We start from the raw sequence: 12,158 nt of genomic DNA, 5'->3' as shown, positions 1-12,158 counted from the left end.
AGCTTTACGCCTGTCAGCCCTGAGTTTCTGTCCCTGAGTTACTCCCAACACTACTGACATCTCAGGCCAACTTGGGAAACAGCTCACAAGCCAAAACCACCATCCCAGGAGCTCAACGTGAAAATAAGAAGTTAAATGATTTCTCACAACACAATTCAACACACGTATCGAGAGTTTTTAGACACTTACTTTTTAGTAGGTGCCTACTGTGCGTTACCAGCAGGCCAAGCGTGTTGCTCAGAAGCACCAACCAAACCTGCCAGGGGGAATTAAAGCCTTCAGAGTTAAGCAGGGGCAGTAGAAGGCAATCACTGGCAACACAGACACCAAAGAAGTTTGCAAGATCTCATAAGGCTGGAACAGGCTGTTTGCATGCTACTACCTACTCCCCGAGATAGCTCAGTATAGAGGAAAAAAGTTAAATCAATTACATTGAAAAATGCATTGCAAAACACAGAAGGTGTCCAAGACAAAAAAACCTCCCATGAACAAGCCACAACTTCTGGATCCACCAAGTCTGACCAGGGTTTAAGACCTATCTGTTGTAGTACTGCCATTTGGAGGGGGGGTGGGGGGTGGGTGGAAATGGGGCTTGGGAGGGGCTGTTGCCTCCTGTTCTGCCCTGGGATATCTCTCTAGAGGTCCCTGGACAGACCACCACTTCCTTAATCACTGCTAGCAAGAAACACCTGGGGACATGCTACATCCTCATCCTCTGGACCTTTTCCTTCTATGACTCATACTTTGCAGTAGTCTCATATTACTGCTCCTAATTTAGCCATTTACAAGAATAGGGTTTATTTGTGATATATCTGTGATGTGGATTTCATTCTCACCGGAATTCATTTCAGCTCTGGCATGAAAGGCCAGGGATTTTGCACTATTTACTTGACTATCTCACCCTTGGAGTCCAGCGATGCAAGGAATTCTCACACTTCCCTAAGATTATCATCATTGCAAGAAATTCCAGCAAGAAATTAAGAACCAGATAACATTTCCCTTTTCATGTCTATGTTCCAGAGGATAAATACGTACAAGGTTTAATGGCATAGGCATCTAACCTTTTGACACTGTTGGGCGTGTTTCCTGCTCCCTGCTATACAGATTGCACCAGTACCAGGAACTTGGAGAATTTTAAGCCTTTTTCCTTCTCCTTAAAAAGAGTGTTTAGTCACAAGTTAGTGACTTTATTATAGTTGCTGCACACTGAAGAGAGAGAAGCTGTCAATCCCACTGCAGCTCAAGCCCCCTGATGGCTGTTGCAGATAGGGAGTCAGGTGGGGAATGACACTGCAAGGGACTTGCACATCCTCTCCCGTACTGTTCCCTTGCAGACACTGTCTGCGACAGGGCTCATTGATCCACTACTTCAGCCAAGGCAGAAAAACAAAGAAGAAATTCCCTTAGCAGCACTGGGTTTCCCTCTCTGGTACACTCTGGGCTGTGCTTGCCACCTATGCTCCCTCCTGGCTGAAGCTGGTCTTCAGGCCTCTCTTCCAGCTATGAAGCAGCTTCAGTTCATGGTACAAAAGAATCTTGCAATGGGTATGTAGATGCCAACACTGTTTCTGAAGCATCAGAGCAGATCTCTGCACCATCAGGCTGAGACATGGGAATCTCAACAACAGATCGCCAATGTTTCAAAATTGAGGCAGCTGTGCCAACAGGAGATCCTCTCTTACAGCTGCATTCCAAGCAAAGAGCTGTCTTTAGGCAGTGAAGCTGGAAAACAGCTCTATCAGATCTCCAAATCTCATTTCTTCCGTATTTTTTAGCTCCCCTTCTCTACTGAGGCTGCACCACAAGGAATTCTTCCCATGGAGAGGTGCAGTGGGGAGCCCAAACATGGTTCATGAGCTACAAACTCCCCAAGAAGAAATACCATTCAAAAAATAGCCATCATTCCAACACAGTTCCTGGCCACTGCAGACCACACAAGGAAGGGAGGGAACATGTTTTTCCATCTTCAAAAATTGAGTATGACCCCAGATCTATTGGTTTTGTGAGTTCGCTCCTTTCTAGCTAGCCTTTAGCCTTGCGTGGTACAAACTTTTTTTCATCTATAGAAAAAAAACATGCTATTTATCTGATGTGGAAGATAGTTCCCTGAACAGCGAGGTCTTGAGATATTATTTCTACAAAATGTTAACAGCCTGTGCTCAGCCACCACCCCCTGCCAGCAAGCATGGAGATCTTCCTCAAGCTGTTCTGTTCCACGAGCTCTCTGTGCTCCAGCTGAGGTCCCACCTCCTGGAGTAACCACTCGCTTACTGCCATGTTCAGTTTGGGATCTCTTACAACACACAGCTCTTACAGAGCTGCCATGTGGTGGTGCATCTTGCCCCCTTCTCTGGGCCACACCATGACCTCAGGAACTCCTGTTAGGTCTTGGCATTTGAGTAATGAGTTGGGCAGTTAAGCACCCCTTGATCGTACCAACAGCTCTAGCATGACTAAGGTGGGGAGCGGCACTGCCTGAACCAGGAGTTCCTGTTGCCTGGCAGAAATGGAAAACAATAATCAGTCATCCTCTGACAGCCTGGGGACGCTCCTGGCCCAAACCATAGCCCAAGTGGAACAGCATCATTTTCATTGAAAAGCGACCAACTCCGATAACGCCAGGATGGAACTTTACGGCTAACTAAAGCCAGTCATCTCTGATCCTATGAAGAGCTGTCCAAGTGAGACCCTTTGAATCTGCTGGACCCCAGCAGGCTGCAGCCAGCATCTCCCCCTAAGTGGGATGTTGCTCAGAGCTCACAAAGTCCCAAGTCTGCTAAACAAGGGTGACCATCGCCAAAAGCTGATAAGGGAGCAGAAGCTGATACCCCAGCTTCTTGAAGCTCAGCCCTGCGCTCATTGGGAAATGCAAAGGCACTGGATGTGACTACTTCACTGAAGCTGAGGGGAGCTTTTAAGAGGTATACCCTCATACATGGATCTCTGTACCCCTAACCCTTTGGTTTTGTGCGCATGTGCAAATTGATTTAGATACCTCATCACCAAAATACAGTATAAATGTTATAATTTCAGATCTGTAAATAAACCTGTTATAATTGAAGTAACTCCTATTGAATCATTTTGTCAATGTTAAATTAATTGATGATTAAGTGCTGTTACAATTTTGTGATCAACCATGAACTGTGAATAAACCTTCACTCTCTGTACCTTAGATACAACCTGTTGTCCAAGCCCAAGGCTAGGATTGGATGTAGCTGCTCCTAAACACTATCAAAGAGTTTAGAAAGCAAGGGAGTCACTAGGTTCAGAGTGGACCAACAGAATGATTTCCCTTACCCCTTATATTCCTTTAGACATAAACCACTGTCCAAGTCAGACTAGGATTGGATCTAGCCACACCTAAACTCCAAAGAGCTTAGAAAGCAAGGGGGTCCATTCTGAACCTTAGGACTCAGCAGAAGGGTCTATTTTTTTGTCCTACTCTTTCTATCTTTTCCATTAGCCATAAATCATTGACCAAGTCTGAGACTAAGATTGGATCTAGCCATGCCTAAACACTATCAAAGAGTTTAGAAAGCAAGGGGGTCCCTCTCTAAACTCAATGGTAGGGTCTCCCTTACCCCTTGCGTCTTTGATCCCTGCATAAATCATTTTGGCTTAATTCTAAATTGATTTTTAATGTGATTTTTCTTTGTGTGTTCTATCCATATCATAACTAATAGAGTGAACTTTGCCATCGAACTTTGTGAAGTTGCATTCCCACAAACTCTTATTAAAACTATTCCACTCATACCTTTGATAGCTATTCTTTAAGCAACTTCACCTGAACCACTCACTCGCCACATGCCACCAGCATGTCATTCCCCAACCCTAAACAGCACAGTTGCTTCTTCAGACACTGCTGACGGACACAGACCACCCTCAGCTCTTGGACCAGGTATACACCAGAGAACATCCAAAGTGAGGTGGGTTCCCAGCTAGCACATGTCATGGGAACCAAATGCAACGCTGCCCAGAGAGACCTCAGGAAGCTTCCACAATGTCAACTTCCACATGGTGAGGGGAATCCATTGCCTCTTTAATCATCAACTTGTCAGCAAAATTATTTGAAATATCATCTAAATAGAAGTTTGTAAGATTTAAGGATTCTGCTTCTCCCATCATGTTTCAAGACAATGGGATAAGGATGCTTCACGTCATCAGATGTGTCATGTCGCATTTAGTAATATTTGTTCATGCTTCTTACATAGCAGGTCAATATTTACATTCAAAAACGTTCTTGTACAGATGACAGGAAAGCTACTTTTTTTTTATTGTTGCTACAAATCTAAAGAAATCGTTTACAAGGGAGCAAGCAATGAGCGGAGCACATTTCCTGGTCAGTAGCAGCTGGCTTATGCCAACTATTGAGATTTTTGACTCACAGAGGCAGTAAAAATCCCTACGGAACACTTTCTTCTACATCCTTCTGCTTTGATTAACTGCAGGGGAAGGGATAAAAAAAAAAAAAAGGCGTTTAGACTTTTTGTTTTTAGCCCAGGCTCCCAAGAGCTGGTGTGTACATGAGCCACTCAGCACACACCTGCCACAATGGGAAATCACCTCCAAGTCCAACTTTCTCATGGTAAAAGGAAACAAACATCAGAAGAGCTTGATTTTGTATACAACACTGATAAAGCCATTCTCCCTGCAATTAAAACTAAAGGTATTCAATTCAGTAAAATGACACTGCATTCCCCATGACTTGTTTGATTGCATTTTGAGTCTGGTTGAAGAGTCACATTCAGGAACTGCATAAGGATGCATTTCATTTGGAAAGATAACCAAATTCAGACAACGGGACTGTTGAGTTTTTCTAATCATTCAGAGGAAATATTTAAACAAGATTTTTATTGACATAATCTGTCTGAGCACTAGACATTTGAGAGCACAAACTACTTCAGGCTGAGCTGCAGTGTAAAACCTGCAGGATGACGTCTATCTTGCAGTAAGATGATCTTTGTCCTACTTGAGGCTAAACACCAAGTAAATCACCCCATCCTTCCTTCAGGGGCTACCTACAGGCAAAAAAAGGCTGTAGCTAGTGCACCCCAAAGTACTAGTCCTACAGTTTGCATTCTGCCAGCAAGGGACCCTACGCTTGCTGTGGGATGTCTTTCTGGTATCCAAATAGGAGAGAAGATCCAGGCTGATGCTGGGCAGTGGGGCTCCCATGGGACCCCTTTGACCAGCAGGAACCTACTCTGCTCAGGGTGCCGCTGTCCAAAGCCCATTGGCATGAGGCAAAAAGGATCATGTAGCAGAAGACGTAGAGCTGCACCCCAGAGGAGCCACTGCCTGACTCAGAGGCCAAGATGCCCAAGAGGTCTGAGCTTTAGCTCTTCACAAGTCTATGCCCTGATGGTTTAGTGGCTTATGATAGACCACTTGTGCAAAATCAACAGCCATATAACTCAGTATGTGCGGATTTTTTGGTTTGCAACCAAAGGCTTCCTCATTAGAGCCTAGCTTGTCTTGCCTGCCCAGCACAAAAGATGACTTTGACATATTTATCCAAACAAATTCTAGTTATTCTCAACAGATCTTTGCTTGTTCTCAACTGATCTTTTCATACCAAAGTCCAATTCTTGCCAAGGACACAGATTTTTTTTTCTGACTCCATTTGCCTTAACTGGGGCTCTCTGACAACTCCCACTAGTTCCTCTGACACTGACTTTCACTTTTCTGAACGTTTCCCTCCATAGACATGTTTTTCTTCTGTAAGGCATAGTCAGATGCTGGCACACTACAGGCCAGTCTCTCAGGACACTCACTTACTGACACATCACATGTTAGCAAGCATGACAGCAGCAACGAAATATTTTTTAGCTGAAGTCTTGCCCGTTGTGCAACACAGGAGAGATCTGTCTCACATGATGGCTGCCTCTGGTCTATTATTTCAGTGTCTCACATTTATTTTCCATGGAAAGCCAGAAGCAAAGTATTCACCCACCCTCTTCTGCAGCTCCAGAAGGAGAAACTGGGGTAAAAGCTGCAGGGCTGGAGCTGCCCTCAGGGGTCTCCCACAGTTCAACCCCATAGATAAGGGGAGGAACGAAGGGAAGAGGTTGATTGTGCAAAATTAATTGCCCAGGACAGCTGAAGGAGAAGCGACATGCTGCTCAAAGCAGAGGCGAGTTTCAGGTTTCTAATACGTGTTTAGGGTATTCCCCTTACCACAACTCCATCTCCAGCCTTTTCAATTACCTCAACTTCCATTTCCTTCCTCTATTTCTCTGGCTCCTCGGTAGATAAGATCTGTACAACTGACATTTTTCTCAGTCCAGAATAATCAAAATGACCCATCCCAGTGCAGAAAAGTTACGTCCTCCAGAACTTTCTACCTCAAGTTACCACACAATTTTTGTGTATTATTTTAAAGTTTGTTACGTTTATGACCATCGTACCAAATATTTTGGAAGAAGGAGCGGAGAGCATGATCCTTTGTCCCAAGAGAAAAGCTCATTAACAACCCTAACGGCACATGCATCAAAGCTTTTTAAATCTGACAAGTCATCATCTAAAAAGCAATCCCCAGTCTGGGCATCTCTCCACCAAACCTCCAGCAGCAATTACAGAACCACATGGCATGAACCACCGCGTGAGAGCAGCGGAGACAGGGCTGCTCCAAGAAGCCCTGGAGAGCGCGCTACACCAGCAGATCTCAGCACATCAGGCAGACAAGAGACATCACGGTGCTTTGGGAAGTATGGAGATTTGGAAAACATGGAAATAGGGAAAACCTGCCTCTGCCTCACTGATGTGCTACAGAGGATCACAGGATTGCATCACATCTGTCACCAATTCCCCTCTGGGAAAACGGATCAATGGCTGAGAACCCTCCCCCCGCACTCAGTGGGATGCTGCTGGGAGCTACAGGTAGCCCTGCTGCACAGATGGTGGGGATTTCCACCCCACTCCAGTGTTTGTAGAGGAACGAAGGCAGAGGGTTGATTAGCATCGATAATACACAGCTGTGGCCTTGCCGCGAAGGCAGTGGGTTGACTGACATGGACAATGTGCAGTTGTAGCTCGTTCCTGTTAAGTAGTTAAATAGCACTGAGGAGGAGTAGTGTGGCCTGACCTCTGGAGGAATGAGAAACAGCACAGACAGTAGAATGGTAAAAAGCCTTGTTGCAGCTTACTAGTTGGTGCTGCAACAGTATTTTAGGTTACAAATCCCTCCCTGCTCCAGCTGAGCCAAAAGACCCCTGCAAATGACACAGGCCAGTGAGGCATAGGCTCCACCACCCTGGGGGACCTGGCATCACCAGCCTAGTGGTTCTCCTTCAGCAGGATCCACTGTTGCAGGGTCATTTAAGCCTGTTGTGATTCATACTGGCCTTCCCACATCTTTGTCTTTTAAGAACTGCTTCAAAGCCAAGACAAGTCACCCCGTGCCCAAGGAGGTGGCAGGAGGGCAAAGTTGCTGGTCCCACTCCTGGGAGTGAAGGACGCGTTTTCCCCCACAGCCTCACTGCCCTTGTCTGTGTAGGGTAGCTCTGGAGAGCCACCAGAAATGGAGGAGTAACAGGTCTGCAAAGGCCAGACATCAGGGCAAAATTCTGCTTTTCCCTCACCCAAAGAACACCAGGACAGGGAGCACCCCCCAGGTCCCCTCACACCACCACAGTGACCCCAAGGTGTTTGTAAACTCAGAACCAGCCCAGCTGCAGGTCCTTACTCAGATAACACAGCCAGGAGGCTCAGGGGAGGAACTTCCTAATAAAGGAGCCATTAAACTTCCTGATATTTCCCATTTTACTGGGGAATGCTTCCTTCTGGGTCCGTTCCTGCAGATGTGGTTCTGGGCAGGGGAATACACCAAGGACGGCGTGCCCCAGGGCTGTAACATGGGGACACTACAAACATAGACACATTAAATACCAACCAGTCTCTGGATGCTCTGGTTCAGGCCTGTTTGATCTCCAGAACAAAGGAGCCTGTAATGCTTCTGCCTCTGTGCTCAGAGAGGAGCCCGACAGTCACGTGCATATGTGTGACACCAAACTAACCCCAGATCGATTGATATTTCCACAGACATAACCCTGACAAGTTGCTTGATTGCATCAAAGCAACTCCTTACACAGGGCTTGTCGGGGTGCATCCGTGCCAGTGCCTTGTGCACAGCTTCCCGCTGACACCACGGAGGGCAGGGACCAGCAGCAAAACATGGCAGTAACATGGCCAGCAGGTAGGAAAGCCAGAGTGGGACACACCATGCCAAGGTCCTCCAGCACCGGGGATGCCCATCAGTTCCAGATCCAACCAATGTCCTGGTCAATCCCCAACACATACTCTGAACAGATGCAGAGGAACTGGCATTGTGGTGCCCACATAGGTTCCTCTCAGGCAGGTGGAGAAAGCCACCCAACCAAACACATACCAGCACCAAGGCAAACCTGGAAGAGACCAGGTACATTTTTTAAGAGCTCTCTCTTCTAAACTTCCTGGCTTACATTATTATGCAAAGCTCTGCCCTCATGGTTTGTTTTGCTTCAATTTGCCCAGAGGATGAAGAATTTGGAAAGAGATGCCTCAGATGAGATCATTCTACCCCCTCCCTGTCTTCTTGCATGACAATAGAATTCATTAACCAAAGTCACAAGGTTAAAAATTGTTCCAAGAAGCCCAGGGAAAGGGAAACCGCTTTTTCCTTGCCCAGCTGATTCCCCATCTTTGTGATCCCACACTGCACAAGGTCCACAAGAGACCTAAGTAGAAAGCAAAGCTCAGATCCTTTAAAACAAGCTGCCTAAGAAGCTGGTGAGCCTACACAAAGTCAAAGTAATGCTTTTTGGAAGTGCCGAGTTCATTCCCATTGATCACAAGCAGGTTAGCGAGGCAGCCGCAGCACTCACATAGGAAGTTAACAGCCAAGCCCCACTGTCAGCCTCTTCTCTGGAAAAAATCTTATTACAGGCAGGAAGCAAGAACAGGAAGCAGGAAGCAGGAAGCAAGAGAAAGACAGTGAGATTTAACAAGTTTGGATACTTACTGGTAATGACACCTACTGCATTGTCAACTGCTGCTCCATTGCACACGGCCAGCTCAGGTTGTAACAGCCGATTTACCCACGGCGGAGGTTGGGCACTGTAGCTCATGGTAACCCTGCATCAAAACACTGGAAGCACATGCAATAATTCAGGGACCAGAAAAACCATGGCACATATTTTACAACCTTGACCCAGAGATGGGGGAGCACTTACAGGAGGAAATATTGGTGCTGTTACTACTAGCAATAGCAGCTTTGATAAAGCCACAAAAAGCAATTCCCGTTTGAGTTGAAAAATAATGAATTAAATCATTTACAGGATGTCTGCAGAATAGAGAGAAAGCAAGTACCTGTTTAAAACCCTGTCAACTGTAACTGCTCTTTCAGCCCGGCTGCAAGAGTTCAAATAACTCGGCACTTAATTTTTGGAACATCTGTCCAACCCAGAGTGAGATGAGTCACTGCACACACCACCAGGTGCCACTTCCTGAACAAAGCACTTGTGGATGTTCCTGAACAAGGCTCTGCTGAGGCCCCAAACCTTCGTCTTCACTGTGCTTGTAGTCATGTGAACTGAAGCAGTGAAGATTTCTTCTTACTAACCATCTCCCAGGGGAGAACAGTGACAAAAGATGAGTGTGCTGGGGTGGATGTGAAAATCAGCAGATTCTCCTTTCCACACTGCTTGTCCCCCACTAGCCCGAGAGCTCACCTTTAAATGAAACTTTAATACAGCCAAATGTAAATGCATTCAACAACTGAAACCAGTGAAACAACTAAACCACCTGTAAGACCAACAAGGCTTTGTACTGAAGCAACCCCTGGAGCCTGCAGCAGCCTTCAGTCAGGTGCACATTATTTAATTGGTTTGAGGGGATTTTCTGGACTGCTAATCACCATGAGGTAGCTAAAAACCTGTGCAGCATGTTGAGTGCTACAGCACATTAGAGATGTTGAACCCCTGAGAGCTCCTTGAATAACAATGGTTGCTCCCCTTGTTTTGAGTGTGCAACACCCAGAGAGGGGGTATCTACAGGTGGGTGAGCCAGAGCGCTCGTAGGGTGAGTGCCCACCAAAAGTGTGCTGAGGAGTTAAAGTGAAATATTCATAGACGTTATGGAAAACATCCACAGTTCATGAAAACAAAGATTTTAAAAAGCCACGAATTTTGGAAGGGACAGAAGTTCTTATTCTTACAAACAGAGGCTGTCTTACTAAAAAGGAAAAAAAAAAAAAAGGAAAAACAGAGACAAATTTGAGTTTATTAACTACCTGCTAAATAGTTTATGGTTTCCAAGAGTCTCATGGTTTCATGAATCTTTTCATATTTGTCGGGAACCAGCTACAATATTTTATAAAGCCCAGCCATGCTTTCACCCCTGTGCATATCGTGGGGTGAGACAACTTCATTTAAAAAAAAAACAAACGTCAGCAACTCATTCTGACATTCTTTTTGATAAGTTTTCCAACCGAGCAATTTTTGCTCAAGAAGCACACCAAGCAGATGACAGCGCATGCAGAGATGCCAATTCACAAATGTCTTTAAATGAAGTGCCTTCATACTCCTGCCACCTTCCAGGAGTCTGGCATTACATTTACCTGGTTTGATTTCCACCCCCTCACCCCCCACTCCCAAAGCCTTTTCCGAGTGATTCACTCTCAGATGCTCTCCTCAGGAAGTCTCAGTCACAGCAAGTCCCACGTGGCTGCAGAGGAAGGATTACCTCATTTCATCTTGCTACCAGGGCCACCTTAGTGGGATCCTGGTCACAGCCAGGGACCCAGTATCATCCTGTAACACATTTATCGCCAAGCCATAAACCATCACAAGCAGTACACATATGACTCAAAGCAAGGCAAAATTACCATTTAATTCCAAAGCAGATGCTCAGTCCAGAGACTACATCCATTTCAGTCCCCACTGGGCATATCAAAGTCTTAGCTATGCAATGCATTGTGGCATCCCCCCAAAACTGTGCTGCTTTAGAGACAGCAAGGCGTCACAGAGCTGTTGTGTACCTGCTGGATCAGTGTTAACAGGTAGGATTGTGGTGACCAGGAGAAGAGGGGTTAAGAGTTGTAATCTTTGCTGGATGCTAGAGAACTTCTCTCCCCTGGAAAAGCACCATCGAAGCAGCTTCATCTGCTTAAAGACTTTCCTGCAACATGATCCTAAACACACAAATACTTCATCTCGTGGCTTTCTGCTGCAAAACCCAATTTCCACAAAGTTCCAGCTAACCGGACTGCAAACAAGCTATTCAAAAATTCCAGCTACAGCACTTTTTTTGTGTTTAACTTTCATTTTTATCCCAGTGTCAATACAGCAAAACCTCAGCAGCACAGATTCATCAGGCTTCTCGCAGTACCTCTGATGTTTGTTTAAAGCACCTCATCTAGCAGATGTATCTAGCATCAGTACCAGGAACTAACAGCAGTCACAGAGCACACAGCTCTGCTCCTGCTCCACTTTGATCATTCTACAGTGAGTATGAGAAGGCCAAGGGGAGAACCAGATCATTTTATCACTCCACTGGCTACAGCAGAGGTTCACGGTAATGCAGTCACTCCTTTGGCAGCTCAAGAGTCAGGAGGAATATTTCCACAGGAAACAGCAATTTAAAACAGTAGCATACTTCCAAAATCAGCAGGCTTCAGGGAGGGAGCTTCTACCACTGCTGAGCACCATCACCACCCTGCTTCTGCAAGGGCTCTGCTCTTCAGCGAGGGCAATGGGGACATCTGGTCACAGGCCTCACCTCCACCTCCAACACCCACCTTCTTGCAAAGGACAGGCCAAAGCAACCTTCCAGCTCAGGTGCAGTTTGCCTTGTGCCTCTTGTTCCCCTTGTCCCTACCCAGTGACCTGTGGAGAGGACAGAGCAAGCAGGTGAGAGAGACTGCAACTCTGGCCATAGGGAAGACCCCATAACCCCTTCCAAACACCATCGTTCCAAAAGCAGAAAGACTTGCTGGTACGACAGCTTTGAGCTGTTATCTTCAAACCAGCAGGCTTTTGGCTCAGTAGAGCTTCACTCACCATGGTTCAGGAGGAACAGACCCATAAACCCACACTCGATGAGGAGCACACCAACATGTGTGAAACTGCAGCCCATAACAACTTGAGTCTCAGTCCACATCACCCTGTGGATAACTGGCTAGC

At 46.1% G+C, this 12,158-nt stretch overlaps 1 protein-coding gene across 2 annotated transcripts in view; it reads right to left on the bottom strand.

Moving 5' to 3' along the window:
- Positions 1-9,560, bottom strand: part of LOC130159419 (uncharacterized) — a 35,698-nt gene extending 26,138 nt beyond the window's left edge. For both annotated transcript variants that reach the window (XM_056361053.1, XM_056361092.1), the window contains exons 1-2: positions 9,346-9,560; positions 8,999-9,111 (exon numbers count right to left, since the gene is read on the bottom strand). The gene's annotated coding sequence lies outside the window, so the exon portion shown is untranslated. The remainder of the gene's footprint in view (positions 1-8,998; positions 9,112-9,345) is intronic.
- Between the last annotated feature and the right edge of the window lie 2,598 nt (positions 9,561-12,158).

This window comes from Falco biarmicus, chromosome 1, assembly GCF_023638135.1.
Source record: "Falco biarmicus isolate bFalBia1 chromosome 1, bFalBia1.pri, whole genome shotgun sequence".
Lineage (NCBI taxonomy): Eukaryota > Metazoa > Chordata > Aves > Falconiformes > Falconidae > Falco > Falco biarmicus.
Note: the sequence above shows the minus strand (reverse complement) of the source record. Positions and strands in the feature narration are given on the sequence as shown.